Source organism: Catharus ustulatus, chromosome 1 (assembly GCF_009819885.2).
Source record: "Catharus ustulatus isolate bCatUst1 chromosome 1, bCatUst1.pri.v2, whole genome shotgun sequence".
In the NCBI taxonomy this organism is placed as follows: domain Eukaryota; kingdom Metazoa; phylum Chordata; class Aves; order Passeriformes; family Turdidae; genus Catharus; species Catharus ustulatus.
This window is the reverse complement of record NC_046221.1, coordinates 92194974-92216433: the sequence shown is the minus strand read 5'-3', so window position 1 is coordinate 92216433 and position 21460 is coordinate 92194974. Positions and strand designations below refer to the sequence as shown.

General features: G+C 38.6%; 1 long non-coding RNA gene across 4 annotated transcripts in view; it reads right to left on the bottom strand.

The window, feature by feature from the left end:
• LOC116993182 overlaps positions 1-21460 on the bottom strand; it is a 95730-nt gene that overhangs the window by 69561 nt on the left and 4709 nt on the right. For all 4 annotated transcript variants that reach the window (XR_004417209.1, XR_004417210.2, XR_006162934.1 and 1 more), the window contains exon 2: positions 7813-7922. This is a non-coding gene — a long non-coding RNA (uncharacterized LOC116993182). The remainder of the gene's footprint in view (positions 1-7812; positions 7923-21460) is intronic.

Sequence of the window (21460 nt, the reverse complement as noted above, 5' to 3'; positions counted from 1 at the left end):
GAAAACCTACTTCATCTTTTTGCCCAGCTTCTGCTGTCTTGTTAATGCATATCCGTGTATAAATTGTGAAAGCCCAAAGAAGATTTTAAAGAGAAAATCAAAGAGAAAACAAAACAAAACAAACAGGCAGAAAGATACCAGACTAGATACTTTTAAGTTAGAGAAGAACAGGTGAATGAGCACAAAGACTGACTTCCACAGCAAGGTGATGGTTGTTTTGGAAATAAAGAGGAAAAAAAGTAATTATTTTTCCTCTCTGCCCCCAGATTCTTTCTTCTTTTTAATCCTCAAGGAACAAACTTTCTTTAACAATGAACCCAAGCGCATTGGGGTAACTTAACTTCAGTAAATTAAGCAGCAGCTGTTCCTTTTACAATTCCAGCTGGAAAAACTGATTAATTAGCTATAAAATATTTCATTATTAAATATACTTCCTGAATGTGTGTCTGCTAGAAAGCAAAATGCTGGACTCACTTTTTTAGCTTTCTACATTCAGGTGGTAGAGCCAGAGGTGGAAAGCAAATGGAGTATGGCAGATGGGTATTCTGCTGCTGCAAAGAAGTTTCTGGAGTTGTAAAAGGTAATGCAGTCCAGCTTCCATAAACTACACTTCAGGCAAGATGACTAACAGGAATCATGGAATCAGCAATATAAAGGAAAATATAACTTCCTGCAATAAAATGAGAAAGGCATTCAAAGATAGAGACAAACTGGGAGGTTGAATTTGCAACACCTTGTAGTAATGAGTAGTGATCAAGATTACAAAGAGAAGATTGATGCCTGAAAGCTGGCCTGCTTCTTTCAAGTATAGCTGTTGATCTAGGAAAAGATAGTATCTCCTCTAAAACCTTGCCACTCTTAGACTTTTAATCAATTCTGATTAGAAAAAAATAATGCTATTTCATTTTTTCACTGGAGATTGTAAAGAGCTTTACGAAGAGGTTTACAAGTATCACTGGGATTCTTGGTGCGTGAAGTACGATGGATTACATCCTCAGAGACAGTCCTTGGTGCTTTCACACTCCATATCCTGACTCAGACACTGATGCGCTGTTGGATGGGACAGTCAGGTACCTCAGCACAGAACTGCTGAGAAAGGCTGATCTGATGAAGCTGGTTGAGTGATGCTGCTGGAGACGGAGGTTCCCTTTTCTTTTCACCCCCCTCCCCAGCATGGGTGCTATCCTTAGCTGGGACCTCCACAATTCACCATTATGTACCATCTCCTGAAGAAGGATATAAAGCCACCCCTTATAAAATACAGACAACATCCTCACCAAACGCCATGGAGCGCTTACTGGCAATATCAAATTCCAGCTTCAAACACTTAAAATATCTGAAAATATTTGGCCCCTTATCCTCTATCTCTTGGTACAGTTCATTCATTCTCCTCCTGCCATCCCCCAATATAATCAACATTTAATCACTTCACAGAAATTGGAAGAGCTTGAAACAAGGGAAGGACAATCTTGACTCCCTGTCCCATAACCCTTTCTCAAAGCTTACTCTGAGCCTGTTGTCTAAGGTGCTTCCCCAGAGAGGCAGAAAATGCAAATTCATATCTATTCAGGCAGGGATGAGACTTGAAGTAGGAAGAAGTGGGACCTCCCAACTGCTGGGTAAATGCCACTAGATCAGAACTGAGTGTGTCAGCACCATAATATTGAATCTTGCATCCATTTCTAAATTTGAAATCCTGACAGGTCTGAGGTACAAGACATGCTGAAGTGCTCAGCAACCTCCAGGCTGGAGACACGCTGGGCATGTCAAGGAGCAGGATATAAGGCACATCAGGAACATCCTAACATTAGATCTTTAGACTATACCTGATATCCAGAGACAAGTGGTTCTGCCCATATATGATTTTCTTATCCTGGAAATAAATACCTTCACACTTTAGGAATGCCCAAGCACCACAGCCCTCCAAATCTAGAACACAGGGCAGCAGACTATGAACAGATGAGACATCTATGGTACAATAATTCCAGCTTTTTTAATTAATAGCTGACCTGCTCAGTAAGAGCCTGGATACTGTAGAAAGAGAAAGAAGCCTGATGATGGCATGAAGGTATGCTAGGACCAAGAAAAGGCAGATGAAGCTCTGCATACCTGGGGTCAAACTTTCCAAGCTGTCACAGTTAAGTTGTGTTTTTTCACACGTGCACATTATCTGTGTAGCTGAGCACAGCTGGGCATGACTTCATTTGAATCCATTCCCATTCAAACTGCAGGCACAAACTCTGTGAAGACCATGAATTACACCCTGGATTTTTGCAAATCTCTCTAGGTGAGTTATCTTACATTCATGCAAAAGGAGGCTTTTAATATCCTTTGCCACACAGCTACCAAAATTTCATGGGTGTATGAGATGGACACATTTCATGACCCTTTAACTAATTATTGTGCCATTACTACCCTTAGTGCTTTCTACATTTGCTGAGCTCAGACTAAACTTACATACCTCTCTTCACATGATTTCAGACTGAGTATGACTTTCGTCTCATATCCATTTTCATTTAACTCTGATCTGTTCCTTTTATGAAATTCTGAGCTGGTTTTCATAGAAATCTTATCTGAAATCAAAGCTCTGTTTCTCTGTAATGCTTTGGGATAAGGCCTTATCTCATGCCATTATTAAAAACGGAAAGCTTTTTTATTCAGGTATATTTTTGACCTCTGCTCTTCTCTATTTGGAACAAAACCTACAGCATCATAGCCAAGAATAGAAGCACCATCATTCAGTTCCCAATTCTATACCTTAACCACTAGATGATGCTTCCTGTGAATATAAAATTTCATTAAAATGCAAAATCTCATTATGTTTGCTCACACTAACGATGTGTTAATATTGTTTTTACATCCTGCCTTTCCTTGACCTTCCTAGTCCTCCAGGGCTTAGCAGTTAGAAGCAGAAGAAGGTTTATGTGAATACTTGTCACTCAGCCTGTATGTTAAAGGTTCCCATAAAACAGCTGGGGACATTTATAGTTAGCACTGTTTGACCAAAGCAATCCATGACTCTTTGCGAACAAAATTTCTGACAATGCAGATATTTTAGGAAACAAGCAGAAATACTTTGAGGCTATTACCACCAGCCAGGCACTTGTATTATCCAAGAGTTCAGCACTTTCAGTGTGCGATGAAAGGTCCAAAATTACTTTTTTTGCAACCACATGTATAGAATGGGATGCATTCCACTTGAACAGAGGACACTATATTTGTATAAAGTAGTTTTTAGACAGCCTCAATCCCAGCCCATAATAATTACAGTAAAAGAAAAACAACATGTGGTTCTCAAGATAAAGTTACCAGGTAAGATGATAAAGACTTATTGTTAGTACATCATGCTCTGCCAAGAAATTACAACTAACAAGAAATTAAGAAATAGGTAGAACTTAATAAAAGACTCGATAAAACTGGTTATATTGCACATCAATCTATTGAAAAAGCTTTTGATAAAACTATGACTTACTTGTGACTCTGGCTTATTATGTAGGTTGTGATGTTGCTTTCTGAGTGCAGAAGGAAGGTAGGAGAAACAGTCTATGTTCTACAAAAGCTTGGATTCTATTTAAAAAATTTTGTCAACCAAAAATGGAATATCTGAGGAAGAGCAACTGTAACAAGTCTCATTATCTTCCAAAAAACCAAGGCATCACAGACAATGTATTTGTCCAACAATATAATCATATGTTCATGTTCTTTTGATCAGCAGTAACATTAGCCAGCTGAGCTCCAAATTTGAACAGCACTTTAGTACCCAGCTTTTCATTGAGTTGGCAAACAGTCACAGTGAATTAAATACTCACTGCACTGAGAGATGGTCAAAATTGGAATTTCTGTTCTGTAGGAAACTGACCCTTGAAAATTTGATGATGCCCTAAATCTGAAAGAACATCACTACTTCAGAATTTCCTATTACACAAATGGCTTGAAGAAAAGAGATTCAGGAATCTAAAATAAAGGCATTTTGGCAAAGACAAAATAATTTATTTTGATATGATTAATGGTTTTAGTTTGATATGGTAAAAAGCTTTGCATCAACTGTATCTAAATGCTGTCTAAACAATTTAGATTACATTTGACGTCATCATAGTAACACAGTTAACATTAATATATAATGTAAAAGGACAAAATAAAGAACTGGAATTACTAAACCAGAAGATTTTTGTGGAACTGAAATAATTATTTCTGACAGTTCTCCATGGATATCTCCACTGTATCTGTTATAAAATCTTAACATATGACTACCCTTCATTCACTGGTAATAAACAGAACAATCCTCCCTTTTCCTGCCCCAAAACAACTCGATTGAAAAATGTGATTAGGTTTGGCCTTTCTGAAGTGAGTAGGAGTGCTGGCATTGACATCAATTAAGCCAGAACTTTTTTCACTGATTTCAGAAGGACTACTTGTGTACTTGAAAACATGCAAGCATAAATCCTGTATTGATCTGGAACCTTAACAACAAAACTTCAAAGGAAATGATCCTATCTAAATACCAGCTGAGAGCATAGAGCAAGACTCTAAAACATAGTGCGTAGACTCTCAAAAAAGCAAAAGCATTGTCTAGCCAGAGTCTGAGACCATTTTCCATTAATTTACATCATCAGGAATAACATCAAAAATAGATTATTTCAAAATCAGTATGACCAGTCCACCAATTTTAAAGCATCTTCAACCACCGGAAAAGAGCAACACTATTTTTATCATACACTTAGAAAGAAATCATTACTGTTACTGCATTATTAAAATCTGCATACTTATAAATAAGGTAGTGATTTCTGGCATGAAGAAGATACTGTTCTCAACAGTCAATACAATAAAACTAAACAATGTAGTAAGATAAACAAGAAGAGAATTCACCAAATGTGGGCAAATGCGCCTCAGGCATCATCTATTATGTGCACATCTGCCCACAGAGCAGATTGCTATCATCTAGTGTTTTCAAAAGGCTCTATGTATTTCTCAGGAAACAAGTACAAACATTCTCAATAAATCATGGTGCTAAATATGTGTTCCTCTGTCAGTAAGACATTGTCTTCCATCTTGGTTATGCCTGAGAGAAAATGTTTCTATTTTTTGTGAGTTTAGATAAAAAGAAAGAGTTGATTCTATTCTTCCCTACTGCCTAATCCCTTGAGCAAGTGCTTTACTGCAGACTTGAAAAGTCTTGTAGGGCCCTTTTGTCCTGGTATAGGCAGGGCCTCATTGCCAAGCCCATCTACATTGCCTGCCACTTTTCTGATGGTACCTAGGAGACAAAATTCTTTGGAAGTCCACTCGCCTGGACATAAACATGAAGCTAACGATACTTGCATTATTTTTGGCCAGTATAGTATGCATCCCCACTGCTGCAGCTGATGAAAGACTAACAACCATCTTCCTCTACCTCCAAAATCAGCTGCTGCAATGTAAAAAGTGTCCTTATTTCCAACAATAGAGAAGCATATTTAAGAGAAAGTAGAAAACAATATTTCAAGCATGAATCATGCCACACCAATTATTATACCCTTAAAAGCCTCTTTGTTTTCTTTAAATGAATGTTTATTTTTGGTGCATTAACTCAGTATTTTTGGTATCAGTAGATGGAATGCATGCTTTAATTTAAACTTCGCAAGAATATTAGCCAGAGCTTTGCAACTGTGTTCATCCAAACAGATGACTGTATTTAATACTGCAGTATAACATTGCTCAGTTTCCAAAACCAATTTGCAAAGGGAATGGATTACACTGAGGATAATTAATGTGACAGGGAGGGTTTTTTTAATCTTGATGTCATTATTGAAACTAAGTTCAATTTGTTACATTAAGTAACCTGGGGTACCAAATGGAATTTGAACCCTTCTTTCAGGTACAGCAATATAGTAGGAAACAAAGCTGTGCCGTGAAACAGATTACCCAAAGAAAATAGTTCTGCCAACCCTATTAAAACCAGCCAGAGTGACTGAACTGTGTTCCCAGAGTGAATACACCATAGAATAGAAATAGAAATAGAAAATGAATAGAATAGAATAGAATAGAATAGAATAGAATAGAATAGAATAGAATAGAATAGAATAGAATAGAATAGAATAGAATAGAATAGAATAGAAAATGAGCAGTGATCTCCCAAGTACCAAGGTCTTTAGTACAAGTCCCAGCCATTACTATGGAAGAACCTGCATGGACTCCACTGGATCTCTATTAGAACTATGGCAGCCAGAAACAAGACAAAACAGAGATGGAGAGCAAGTAGGCATCCACTGAAATGTGAAGCTAAGGAGCACCTCTGTGTGTTGACAGATGTGATGCACCATTTTGACAATGCAATTCCACTGAGGTTCTCTAATTCCCATTTAAGTATTGTTGGATATTGTTAGTGAAGTCTCCATGTGTTTTAAATGTTCAAGGAATGATCAAGCACCTTGCTCTATCAATCCAGTTTTTACCTATGTTTATTAATTATGTCTATCAACAGCAAAAGCATGTAAGGTGTTTAACAGTGATGAGAATTAATGGCCTGGTAGAATGTGTGAAAGGTTCATAAGAAACTTGTGGCTAATGGCCAGAAGTCAACATTACCACAAGCATATAACTAGAGTAACTGCAAGAATGATTCCAGGCCAATTACGGTTCAGTAAACATTCAGCATCTGTGGGTTCCTTATGGTTTGTATTAAGCCAGAATGAAAGGCTTATGCACATAATTCTGTACCATCTCTTCCTTTATGCTTAAAATAAGAAGTGTTTCCCTAAAGGTCTCCCAAGGTCTGAATCTTTCACTGCATTTAATCAGTTTTGTTGTCTTTCCCTCTTCTTTGCAGCAATTTTGCCTTGAGTACTCCTGGGACTGGTGTTGCATTACAGATTCATCAATGATTTGCTGCTTACTCTACATTATCTCACAAGTGCTGAGGCAAACAGTTCCTTGCTAGGATCAAATGATCCTCTATATTCACCTGCAGTTTAAAATCTTGTTAATGTTGACACTTCTGATGAAAGCTCCACATTGACACTGGAATGTGTGAAACCTCCAGGCTTTGGTGACTGCCACATAAACAGGTACCCAGGGCACAAAATTTCTTCTAGGTCCTCTATTTGCCCACAGGGATATAATCAACTTAGGCAACATCCTTACCAGAAACAACATCAAATAGCTAACAGCTAACACAGCTAAGCCTATCTATCTGGAGGTGATGCTGCAGATGGGTGACAGAGAGACTGCTTGCTATCCTATGTTGCTAAACCACAGTGTCTGAGGATTTTGCTCTAAAGTCAATTAACTTTAATGGAAAGACTCCAAATTGCTTCAATGATCTTTGGACCAAGCTCAATAAGAACTAATTAGGTCTCCATTTCAAAGGTTAGTTGTCGGAATTATTAATGGATTTTTATTCATTTGTTTTTAATATTGGACAAGAGGGTCTTTTTTAATTATTTAGAGAAACTGACAGAATTTGCAAGGTCATAAATACTAGCAAATACAGATGCTAGTATTTAAAAAATTTAATTTCAGGTTAACAGACAAGTAAAAAAAATTTACACACTGTGCAAATGTGGTCCACTTCATGGGGACAAAGGAAACATAAACTAAAACTACTGCCGCCTGCAATCCAGTTCTGTGGTATTTACTACACTCCACAGCCTTACCAAACCTTCCATGTGTTTAACACGAGTATAGCTAGGTTTACTGTCCATAGCTTCCAGTTCTGACAACAAAGTCTAGGACTAGGGCTGGACTTTTCAGAACTCATCTCACTACCTCTGCTAAAAATTCTTGACAGAGAAGAAGATTACATGTCTGAAAAACTTACGACAGGAGAAAACATACTTGAAGAAAGACTATGATGAAGGTTCGTCATGTGGGAGTGATACCGCAGCAAATGCCTGTGCAGTCTTGGCACTTTCTATGATTTCTTTATTCTGCCAGCAGATCATCACCTGCAAATCAAATTAAGAAATTTTCAAAATCTGAAAGTCAGAAATTAGATTAAAGTAATTTATGTCATGATTTTCCTCTTACTTTTCCTTCCTTTCTTTTCCTGGAAACTGCAGGAAATACTTGAACTTCAAAGTACAATAAATATAATCCAATCAAATTGCATTTATAGCATACAAGACAGGAAACAGATAGTTCTTCACTATGAATTGGTCAGAAAACGAAATTATTTAACTTGAAATGTAGTGTTCAAAAAACTCCTAAATTCAGTCTTTGGATACTAGAGTCCAATTCTCTCTGTCACTAACAAAATGTCATGTCATTTTCTGGAAGAACAAGGTCTGCACTTTTCCTGCTGAGCACTGAAAACCTAGTTTTAGAGGAGAGTCTGTCTTGGTGGTATAGTGGCAGAGACGAGAAGATAGTACACACCCTCACATGGTGCATACAAAGGCAGAGACCCAAAAAACTCTTCCTGTGAACAGGCCCTTCTTTCTCCCTGAAAAGAACTAATCCCCTGAAATACAGGGGAGTAAAGGATGAGGGTTGCTCCCCTCTCCTCCATCTACCATCCACCTTGCAGTCATGAAAGGATTAAGTTCAAATAAATTCTGGCACAGAGGTTTTCCACAGACTTCCCCACCTGTCCTTTTGCCAGAGGCCTTGTCAGCTGAAACATGTGCCTGCTCTGATCCTGCTCCAAGTCAAGGTCTCGCTGTCTTAAAGGGGATGAGACACCAGGACATAATTATGATGTGCTGAAGGTTACCTGAAGGAAGTCAGGGTGGGCACAGGAATACGTGCATGTCACTTGTTCTGTGTTTGGACACAAACCCTTGGCAACCAGGTTTGGCCTGATGTGATGGGCTGAGGGCTGTGCTGCAGTTCACAGTCTCTTGCAGAGGTTTAGGTCGACTCTGCAGCTCTGGTGTTTAGAAGCAGTGGCACTTGGCTTGAGCTGAAGACAATGAAGATGTGGGCAAAAAGCCTTTCTAAAAATCAATTTCTCAACAGTAACAGAATCACAGAACCACAGAACAGTTTGGGTTGAAAGGGACCTTAAAAATCATTGAGCTTCAATCCCTCTGACATGGGCAGAGACCTCTTCCACTAGACCAGGTTTCTCTAAGCCCCACCTTATCTGGCTTTGAGCACTTCTAGGGATGGGGCATTCAAAACTTCTCTGGGCAAGGTCTTGTAATAGCACTGAGCAACAGTTACTCAGATTTCGAATTAACAGACCGGTAATAAAAATATTTTGGATTAGTATGAAGAAAAATTGGAAGAGTTTAGATGCACTACATGCTTGCACCAAGCCCAGACTAAAGTCTCAATTAGGATGTGCAAGCATCTTTGTAACCTATGTGAAAAATAATAACAAAACTGGCATTCAATTATGCCCAGTCAATCAGAATGATCCATAATGTGGAAGTTTTTAACAAGCTGCTGCCCAACATTTTTGACATGTTTTAAAACAAGCCATCCTGATCAGTCCTGTAGAGGCGAGTACTTCTAAACATAATGACTTTCCAAAGAGGAGAAGGCATAAAGATTTAGCGACTCAGTAGACATGACTGCACAGGCCTTTGCTGCCAGCTTGGAAATGACAAATGATTTGTTAATAGAGAAGTTTTCTGTTCTGTATTATTTTTTGCCAATGAAGTGAAAACAGAGCATTGATTAAGCAATCCAAGCTGAGAAAATTCCATCTAAATTGGATGAGAGCTTTCAGACCAGCAGCTTCAGACCAGGTTTCAAGGCTTTGAAATACAAATTCCGCTTGTTGCTTGATGCTTAAAGATACCTATCCTGAAGCCACAGACAGTAATTGATGCCAAGCTGACACTGTAGTACACAGATGAAATTCAGTTGTGTGGGCCATGCCACGTGCACATCACTTGTGTGAAAAAATGCTTTCTGTCTCAAATGCTACAAACCAAAAGGATTAATAGAGACATCAACAGAAAAGTTCTCTGCACAAATAGAGTATGGCTGAAGAATACCAATAGCCCAACGTGCTCCTGACACAAAATCACCCTTCTCTTCCACCTGTCAGATGAAATCATTTGTACAAAAATTCAGACTGAGCCTTTCACTCTCAACACAAGGTTTCTGCGCAGCTAAAATTCTACACTTACATGCTGTGGAATAATTTTATGGAAGTCACCCTAGGTATTCAACAGTAAATAAAAACTAGGTGTCTAGAGGTAATTAAAAATATTTGCAGGTTTTCTTCCTCTTGCAGAAAATAATTAAATTTTCCAGGGGAGCTTTAAATACAAGCTTTGGCAGTCACAGATATTAAAGTTTGAGTGACTCATATTCTCATTCCCTTGTGTAGCTACATTACTAGACTGTATTTCCCTCAATTCATCACAGAATAGGTTATGTCCACAGCCATAAAGCAGAGATAGTGGCATGTCATGGAACACTAGGTCCAAACAGAAAAACAGGACCCTAGGTAGAGCAGAAGCAATATGCATCTAAGTTCTAATACTCAGAAGGCATTATGGAGTCTTATTTAAATTTAAAAATGTATAAAATTTTAAGTTAAATATTTGGTGTCTGGAGAGGGGGGGAGTTATTAAAATAAACTTGCAAACAAAACATGCCCTTTCACTACAAATATTCTAATACACCCATAGAAAACTGCTGCAATGAAAAGTTTTCACCTTTATCAGGTCAATTTGTCAGGACGACTGCTGGGTAAATAGCTATGCCATTGTATTTGTATTGCAGCTCTTTCTCCAGAGTTAGGAAAAATCAACACAGACATATAAGCCAAGTCAAAAATATGCTTTATTTTTAACAGATAAACATTGAAAAAAAAAAAGTTGGTTTTTCTTTTTTTTGGTTTTTTTGTTGCTGTTTTTTTCAACTAGAGATCTGTATATTTCACACATCCAAAAAATTAAGCTAATAATTTTTGTGTCTCTGGATTTCAAATCAACACCCATCATTTTACAGCCTGTTAACAAATTGATTGTCCCTGATGTAGCAGAATTGCTCTCCTGAAAAGTTCATGCAGGACTACAAATCCTAAGCCTAAGATCCTGTTTTCTGAAAATCTTGCTCAGAAAACAAGCACAGGGAAGGAGCAGGTTTCTCTCACCATGATTTATCAGCCTTATTTAACCCATTGTCTCCACATGTTTGATAGAAAAGTTGCTAATTGTTTGTATACCTCCTTCGTCTCTAAAAAAAAACAAACCCTCAAAACAATCAGAATAAGAGAACAAAGACTCGTGTTAATTGTTTTAGAAAAGAAACTGAGGAAAAAACATTATTGGTGATAAAATTATCTGGATTTTTTTTGTTGCTGCTGAAATAAATTACTGAGCACAAGATTTGTTGGGTGAGTAACACTGCAACACTGGTGCCAGGGGAGACTTTCTTGTAGGACTCTTTGCAACACTGTGGTGGTACCTGAAATTCTTTTCATAGGCCAAGTAACATCTTGATCAGATTTTCATTGAAATTCCTCAATATAACATTATTCAAGCACTTCTATGGGATTTTTTTGTTCTTTTTGTAAATCATAGAATCATAGAATGAATCATGGAATGAGTCATAGAATGGTTTGTGTTGAAAGGCATCCTAAAGATCATCTAGTCCCAATTCCCCCCTGCCCTGGACAGGATACCTCTCACCAGACAAGGCTGCTGAAGGCCTTGAACACTGCCAAGTCTGTACCTTCTTGGACAACCTGTTCCAGTGTCTCACCACCCTGACAGTAAGGAATTTCTTCATAATTACAGTTATATTAGAAACTGTTTCTTTCTGAGTACATACTTTCACTGCCTGAGAGGGAAGTAATAGCTCTGTACATAGATGAAATTACACACTTCAAAACAGAATTCTGCTTCCATTTCTTTCCTATGATCCAGAATCCTGCTTTGATGTGAAGAGGACATAGCAAGTAAGTACTGAAACACATACAGATTCCGCACTAACATCTCCTGAATCTTTCTGACACACACAGAAGTGACATTCCAGCTGACTTTTATTGGTCAAACTTAGATTCACTGATGATGCTGAAGTAAATAGATGTAGTTACATATTAAAGAGATTTGAAGAAAGTTTTTTTTCATTCTCACAGCAAAAGGTTACACTATCCAAAGTAGTTGTGTCCATCAGAAAAAAAAATTATTTTTTCCATTAACTCATAATTTTAAATATATTTTATAATTTATTTGTAGTGGAAAAGGGATTTATAAGTGGAAACCACAGGAGAGTCATAATTCAGGTCACATTTGTGCAGCTCACCAGCTAATCTGAAAATCTAAATCTACTGAGACTCTCTGATATCTTCTCAGAGCTGTGTCATATTACTTATGAATAGACTCAGCTTTTAAAATACCTAAAAACATTTTCTGCATTGTCATCTACTTCTTTGTTCAGTCTGTTCATGTCTTTTGCTCAGTTTACAAATTAACAGACAAATTGGGTTTTGACCCATCCACTGCCTCCTCCCTGTAAGAGGTTAATGGCTAATGCATAATTCCACTGGATTGCCTATAAAATGCAATGGCTGGAGTAGAGAACATACCACACTTTCTCCTTTTACCAATTGCTTTGTGTATGGTGACAGATTATTAAAGTGAAACAGCAGAAAGATAAATTAAATTTTGTCTCCTTTCATTCCCAGTATCCTAGTGAAATTTTCTACCCCTAACTAACAACTGTAGTGGAAGAAAATCCTACAATTTCCCACAACTGAGAGATTGAGAAGTCAGGGGGACTGGGTGCAACTACTGGCTGAGCCCCAGACAAGTGACACTGGCTTCTTTCCCACCTTTCACAGCAGTCATGAAAATGATGTTTGCTTCCTTTGGTGCTGAATGTATTTTACATATTTCAGTTTCAAGTTCTTTGGGGCAAAGTCAGCTGCTAAATATGCTTTTCTACTGTTAGTGCAACACAGCCATGATGCATCTTGAGATCTAACAAAAATCCAAGTAATAAGTAGTTACCAAGGACTTTTTCCATGCAACAATTTAGTTCTGTGAAAAACCCTTTTCCCAAGCACTCAGAACAATACTTGTACATTTGCAAATCACCAGTGTGCCAAAAGAAAATCTAATAATACTTAAAAGACAGAAATAAAACATGAGTCGATTGGCAAAAAGGCTATTAGAGAAATACTGGGCACCTGAACAAATCCCTGCATTCTTCAGTTTTCAAGCAGTTTCATCTTCCAGAACATTTTGCATTCCTTTTGATACTGCATGTGTATCTCTTAAACAGCTTTTACAGCACAGCTAAAAAAGCCACCATTGTGAAAAAAAAATGCTGTACCTGGTGAAAGTACTTCAGGGAAGGTAGACCCTAATCTGCAACCCTTTTCTCTCAAAAATAATCTTCATAGCTTTGATTCTGATATGAGTAGGATTATTCATACAAGAAAGAAGAAAGGCAGGCATGGGAACTTAAGAATTCCACTAACATAGTAAAGCATTGTAAAATGACAAAAACGGCACTAAAACTCTCTTGAGTTGTGCCTATTCTGTAGTACAGAAAAGGAACAGTAAATTGAACAAGTAGCTTTTACAAAGCTGCAGCCAGCAACCAAACAAGACCTTGTAAAATGGAGGTACTGGAAATAAGCAAAGTTCACACAGAATGCCCAAAGTACTGTCCACAAGCTAGAAACATCTGAGAAGTCAGGAAGTACAAAGATAAAGTTTGAACTCCCATGAACTCAACTAACTTCTGTCCTGCAAAGAACATGAAAGCACATAGTTAAAGGCTCTTTGGTAGTCTAAACAGAAGAAAAAAAAAACAAAACCACAAGGAAAAATGCTGTGCCAATGTGGAGGAAGGATGGAAAAGAGATTAAAGACAACACAAGAAAGGCCTCAAATAAGTATTTTCTCTAAGTTTTCAATCAGAAATTTTTAGGTTAAATTTACACACAAAGATGGAGTGAGTAATAAGAATGTGAATATGCAAATAGAAACTACCATAGCAAAAAACTCGATTCAAAGTGTTAAATACTTGAAGTCTGATTAACCACCATCTCACAGTTCTAAAAATTTCTCTCAAATGTAATACTGGTCCAGTGACAAATATTTTTAATAGCACCATCTAGTTGGGAATGAAGTTGAAAAATAGTAGATATGGTTTCTTTACTTGGAAAACATCTGTGAAGAAAAATAAGAGGAGATGGCAGTTAGGAAATAACAAGCTATTTCATTGGACTTCATTAGTATGAAAGGCTTTAAAAATACATTTTGAGAGAGACAATAAAGACACATAAGTAAATGAAAAATGGCATAAAGTGCAACAGCAATTTAGCAAGAGGACACCATACAAATCATCCATATAGTTTTCTTAGATTAGGTAAAAGATTTTGTGAATAAATGAAGTGTAATAGATCTCATCTTTCAGGACTTTAGCAATGCATTTGACATCGCGTTATACGCGATTAAGGAATCTGAGGACTTTTTTGCATAGTTAAAAAACAGCTAAAGGAGAAGTACAGTAATTTCACAATTACAAGCTGCACCTGATTATAAGCCGCACGTTCAGGTGTTGGCAACGTTTAGGTCTTTGTCAATATATAAGCTGCACCTGACTATAAGCCGCACTTTCATTCGCAGTGAACTTTCACAAAGTTGCCAATCAGTAACAGAATCGTGGGATCGCGAGGTTTACTGGCAGGTGCCAACCTTGGAAACATTGTTTCCAAGTGAAAAAAGATACAGACAATAGCTGCGGCAGCGTACCCTGCAAGGTTTATTAACAAGTGGGAAAAGATACAAACAATAGTGTGGTCATTTTGCAAACATTTCCAATGGATCCGCATTGCCTTTAAATAGCCACTCAGCTGAGCAGCCACACAGCTGCGTGGGTGGACAGGAAACTGGGCGGGTGGGCGGGGAGCCGTGTGGGCGGGCGGGGAGCTGGGTAGCCGCGTGGGCGGGCAGGGAACTAGGCGGGTGGGCGGGGAGCCAGACAGCTGCACAAGACTGAAAACACCAAAAAAATACTGAGAAATATCACGGGCTTGGATCAGCGGCAGCCCCGCCGCCGGGGCCGCGTGGGCTCCAGCTCAGCTCGGGACTCTGCGGGCTCGCACTTCTGGGTTGGAAAATTTCTGAACATTGTTCATATGTTGGCCGCTACGGAGTACAAACCGCACTTCTGGGTACAGACCAAAACTTTAATCAAAATGGTGCGGCTTATAATTGTGAAATTACTGTAATAACAAGTAAGTGCCATTAAGAAGGAATGTATTGAATCAATAAAGATTAGCAGAGGGTCTTCAGGATCCATTCTGGGGCTACTGTTGTCCTTCCGCAGCTCTTCATCACTGTGACCAAGGTAGAAGAGTACCTGCACACTCTAATGTCAGTAGAGTAGTGAAACTATACAAATGAGCAGCTTGAAGATGTGAGCCAAAGAAATGGGGTAAGCAACAAGGCCTGTGGCAGAAAACGAAAACATAAGCTGGGGTGTGACCCGGTAATGACAAATGAGGACTAAAGTTATCAATGAGAGAGTGACTAAACAGGTAACAAGACGAAAAAGGCAAATGAGGCTGTACGACATGAGGACGGGGATTTCCTGTAGAACCTGGGAGACAACTGATTTTCCATCCAAAGACACTACTAGAGCTGAATTGTTTAGCCCAGCAAGAGAAAAGCCAACTAAGCATATAACTGCTGCCTAGAAATGCCTTGAGGAAGAAGACTCCAGGTAGAATTAGCATTACTCAATTCAAGGAGCAACAAGAGCATGGTGAGGGAAGGTTGTGTACATGCCACACACTCATCCACGTTGTACAGAAGGGAAGCAGCTATAAGCTATGAGTTTCTCAAACAGTCTTCCAGACAGAAGAGTAGGGGCAAAATTACAGCATTGGAGTTGGAGGTTGATACACAGCTGGAAGTATTACACGATGTACCACCCTCTACAACTGCCCAGACCCACTGGTCACAGAGTGTCTTTCAGGTCTTCCATTATTAGTATTGATGTTACTAGTTTCATTCTGGGGGACATATCCAACATACTGTTCCATTTTTCACGTACACTTTTCATTACAAAATCCATGTAAAACTAATTACACAGATAAAGGCTTTTGCGATAATCCAGGCTACTTGCAAGTGAAAATAAATAGAAGAATGTGAGCCCAAGATGATTTAAACAGCTAGGGCTCACACAAACATAACAATAATAATTATTTTGTGATATAATTAATTAATAATAATTATTTTGTGAAATAATTCAGGGTAAACTGCAAAATTGTTCTTAAATTATTAGCCGCTTAGAAGAAGTTTGTCAGATGGGTGCTCTAAACAGAAATTGACCAGAAATTGTATTTTTAGAACTTGTGGAGAGATGCATTTCTCCTGAAGGGAGTGAAGATTTGGCACTTCATATAAGCAGAGATGATCTGGCCCAAACATTATTGTTTGCAGATGATGACTACTATATTATTCACTTTGTCTTGGCACAGTCAGTCAATAGAGGGAGTGCAGCAGAGAAAAAAAACTTTTCTCTATTTGCTGATAACATTTTTAGCACATTTAAGGAGAAATCTGAAGAACCATAGTAATTTCTGCACCCTAGAAAATATGTTAAGCAGAGAGACAAGGACAAAGAGGACATGAGGAGTTGATAAATACAAAACAAAACACAGAAAAATGTCTCCAAAAAGGGTATGTGAAATAACAATCCTTAAAATACATTGTAAGAATGCATGTTAAAGAACCTTTCCAGAAAATAGTGTCTATTTATATCCATTAAGTTTACACTTACTTGAAAACAAATCAGTGGATACTATGCCAGGGATGAATCTAATCCAAAAAAAAAAAAAATTCAAGGGATTAGCCAGGACAACAGCATTTTTTATCAAACAGAATTAATTTGTATCCATCCTCACATTACCAGAAAAGTAGCTCTCTCCTAATTAGCAGAACTTGAACATTAACCTTTTGTCTTGACTGCAATCACTTCGATTAGTGGTAATGTTCAGCTTCCTCAAAACTTCTTCTTTCATAAATTGACTATTCCCATGGTAACAGCTGCTACTTTCATTCTACGAACACCAAGAAAATGTGATTTCCTTTGTATCAGTGGACCAGGTTGGGGGTGCAACTTTGGCCTTTGTCAATGTTTTTTTCAGATAAAACTGTTTATTTCAGAAGAAGAGGAAACAGGTGCAAGCACAATTCAGGAAGCAGCTGTTGAGTCATCCACGAAGCAGGTTTGGCAGTGCTTTGAAAGGAAGCTGTCAGACAGCCTACCTGCAATGCCAATATGTTCTGTGGCTGCATGAGGGAAGGACAAGCACATTCAACAGTAGCCACCAAACTTAAATCAATATTTTCTGTGGGTTGTTGTTTGGATGGCATTTTTTTTTTCCTTTTTGCTTTTTTCTTCAGTGGCTCCACAAACAGTAGCAAGACATCAGCTTAATACCCCACAAGAACAGTTGGGAAATGTAAATTAAGGATTTTCATTCAAAGAATATTGAACTTTATCCAAAAAGAACATCAATTCATTGCTGAGACGCTGACACAGCTTTAATGATTCGTGTCTTCATCTTCAGTGCTCACATTGGTCTATAAACAGTCCTAATCTCAGCTGAAGTGAATTCCCAAAGTAGCATCAACTTCAGTGGGACCAGCAAACCTTCACAACAAAGGTACTTTTCCCCCAGCAAGTCATGCAAAATCTTTCTGAAAGTTTATCAAATCTGAGGCTTTTTCCAGAAAACCCATCTGTTGCATATGAACTCATCTGATATCTTTACCTTCTTTGAAACTGAAGGTTTCTGAGTCAATCTGTCAGGGTGAGAACGGATAAAGTGAAATTCACATCTACTTTTCCAGCAATCCACTGAAATAATCAAATTTTCCCTTAGTCACAAATGTAAGATTGTATCAGAAAATAGAGCTGCAATTTTCCAAAGCTAGAATAGCATGTTCAGTTTCTTAAATTGGTATTTAAAATACATTTTTAATTTTTAAATGAAATTTTTAGCATTCACATAAAGGACTGGCAGACAGCAAAGAGACTGAAAAATTAAACACAACTCTAGAAACCTTTATTTTTTCCTTCTCCTTAATTCCCTCATTAACCCTTTCAGCACCAGGTGATCACTTTCCTTGCCATACATACTTTTCATTCCAGGCATAACCAATCTCATGTGTTAATTAGACACTTTGAAAACCTGGACACCGTTTGGGCATCGAGCCTACTGTTTTTAGCCAAAACTATGAAGTGTTTGAGTGAACTAACCCAAATTATGGATCTGCTTTTATGAATGTGAACAGTCAATGGCTGCAATTGTGCAGCCTACACAGGCTCTGTCTCTGCTCATTTCAGCAGATGTTAAGATTGCTCAGAAATGGACTAATTGCTGACTCTCCTGTCGGAGCATTCATCATGCTTCTATGTCTGTAGGTTTTTTTGCCATCAGAAGGTACCAAACCCAATTCCAACAGTAAAGCCCACAGTCTCTCCCACTATAGCCAAAAAGGAAAATGACACTAGTTAGGAAGCAATAGGAGGCTGTAAATATATTGCAAGCACTAAGCTGCTATATTTATATTTGTATGAGTATTACACTGCATGCCATTCAGACTCAAAACCTCACTCTGACAAGGGATCATAATCCAAAAGGGGGCAAATTAAATCTCCCAGTTCTGGGCTCACATTGTGGAGGTCTGGGTTTGAGCTGGCACCCAGCATTCCAAGCTCATGTTTATTTTCACTCCAGCTCCAAAAAAAAAAAATTGGTGAATAATCCAGAACTGCTCATCCAGGAAAGATTCCAAAGGCTTGCCAAGTTCCACACTACAGTCCATGGAAAAAACCAAGTGCACAGATTTGTTGGCAAGAGATACCTCTATCCATGCTCAATTTACACGTGCTCTAGGGTGGTTCTCAAAAATGGAACAACCTTGAGAAAAGAAGCACAAGGGAATTAATTGAACCCTACCTGTGAATGCAATGAATACTCCTCAACTTTAATACAAATGAACACAAAAAAATAATTCAAAGTAAGCAAAGAAACCAAAAGTATTCAAAGTAACAAAGAAGTAAAGAAAAAATTACTGCAGATCAGTGAAAAGGAGGAAATGGTTGGCAGGGGTTACCTGTAGAACTGGCAATATCATGGTAACAAAATCATTTTACAGGAAAACTTGTGTTCTGACACCACAGCCCAGTTTTGCCATCAAGCTACAGGCACCAGGATTATTAAGGTATTACAACCACATCCCACAATGTCCCACTAGTCCCCATCCTGTTTGGTTCACTCCTCTGCAGTCTGGCCCATCTTTCTCCTGGGAGATGGATGTGATTCCACCTGCATTGGTCCTGGAGTCAGGAGAGGCAGAGAAAGCAAGCAGTGCTCACCTTCCTCAAGGTTTGTTTTTCTCTGCAGCAAAACACCAGAGCAGAGCAGGTGAACCTGTATGTTTTACAAGGAATTGTGGGTCACAGGGAGTTCTAGGACTGGATAGTCCCAAGCTGGAAAGTCCCATACTGCAGAAGGATAGATAGAGAGGAGGGGATCCCAACTACAATGCTTTCCAAATTAAATCCTTAGAGGGTAAGTCCCAGCTTTTCTCCCACCACCCTTGCAATGATATCAGCTCAGATCTCACAGGAAGCAGGCTAGGGAGGAGACCACTGTCCTGACCCACAAGTTCTATAAATGTCACTCACTCTTTGGCTGAGGAATATTAATATGATTGCCATATTTAGTGTCTTTACTACACATTTTAAAAAAAAATCAGTAATATGCGGGATTCAGTATGTTGGTTTGCCTTCACACTTCTTTTCATGTCTCCAACCCCTGCAAAGCAGTGCATCACAGGCCCTTCTTACCTCATGCCAGGGAAACATAAACAGCATCTCTGCATCACTCTTTGAGTTTTCAGGTTTTTTGCATGCTTTCACCCTATATTAAGGAACTTGTCCCACACCAATTGGTGAGCTAATTGATGTCAAAACAGATGGTAAGACATGCCTGAAAAGAATGTTTGGCATCTTTATTTCATGTGAGGGGAATGTCAGAGGAAAAGGATCTCTCTTCCATTTTCTGAGCGCTGAAACAAAAGCTAAAGCAAGATTTTATGATCAGCAGAATTTGAGGAAGCTCCAGCTCCAGTGGATGCATACCTTGCATCTAGCGCCATCTAATTCCCTCCTCTGTGGTTTATTTGCCTCGTGGGCATGCCTCGTGCTGGGGGCTCATCGACTGACAGCATGCTATCAATCTGCTCCAGGCACCAGTGCTCAGAAAGTAGCCTTGTGAAGCAATTCCAAACACCCAAACCAGGAGCAAACTCATGAGGTGCTCATAATAAAGAGGTAACATTTTTTCTATATTCCCTGCAGTTACCTTGGAGGGATGCTGGCACAGTAATGTCCTCGGTGGGAAACTACTGCTCAGTGCTAACTTCCCAATGTTGGCCACCTTACATATTCAAATAGAGACATAAATAGCACAGCATTATAAAAATTAACAACAGTACCAGAGGTCTGTGTGAGGATCAGACCTCCAAACGGGACACTGCAGAAGAGATGCTACATTGGAGCTATTCAGGCAGAATTCTCCGCATTTGGAGAAGGAAGGAGAGCTTGCCAATTGGCATTCCAGCAGTTAGTTGCTGGCCAAGATTTTCAAGGTTGAACTTTATACCCATAGCTTTACAAAGGTCACACTTAGCAAACTGTTGGGGCTTAACAGACCAAAGATGCATTTGGCTCTTATTCCAGGGCCCTTTCCTTGATATTAATATTGATGACAGCGGAACAAACATCTCAATAGCTGCACAGAAAGGCCAATGCACAAATGTGCTATACTCAACATATGGAAGAAGTCTGAAGCCTTTCAAACCACTTAATGAGAAAGCTGTGGATATCAACAGCAGAAGGAAAAATCTCAAATGGGAGGAAAAAGCCTATATCCTACCATGCTAATTTATATTGTTAGAGAGGAAAGTACATGGCAATGTTAGCTATGCTGAGGATTTTCAAATGTTGCATTTATTTTTGGTTTTCTTTCAAAAATAGTGTTTCAATGAATATGCATCATGCTGGGTTTGTGGCACTGGTAGTGTGTTGATCACCATGGTACCTAAGCACTCAAGCCAATGATTAACCAGCAGAGCAAATGAAACAGAAGCTGAGAGCCAAAAGGCACTGTGACAAGCTCTTCACAGACCTTATGTACGCCACAGCATCCCTGTCTAGACTTCTACTCCTTCAGGCTTTTCACTGTCTATCTTCGCTGCTCTTAGGAAAACCAGATCTTTTTTCCCAAACAGTGCTAAGGGATACAGAGATCTCAGAGTGGCTTAGGAGAAAGAAGAAGATAAAAAAACCCCAACGAGCAAACCTAAAAAACCAGTACACAAATGTTTTCACCAGTAGAATGTTGCTTAAACACACAATAAGGAAAAAAATAATTTTCATTTCCATAAATTCCTTATGAATTCACAAACTTTGTTACGTCTGCCGTGCTATCAACCTAGTCCGTAAAATTAGTGTTCTGAAGAAGGAAAACAAGTCCTTGCTT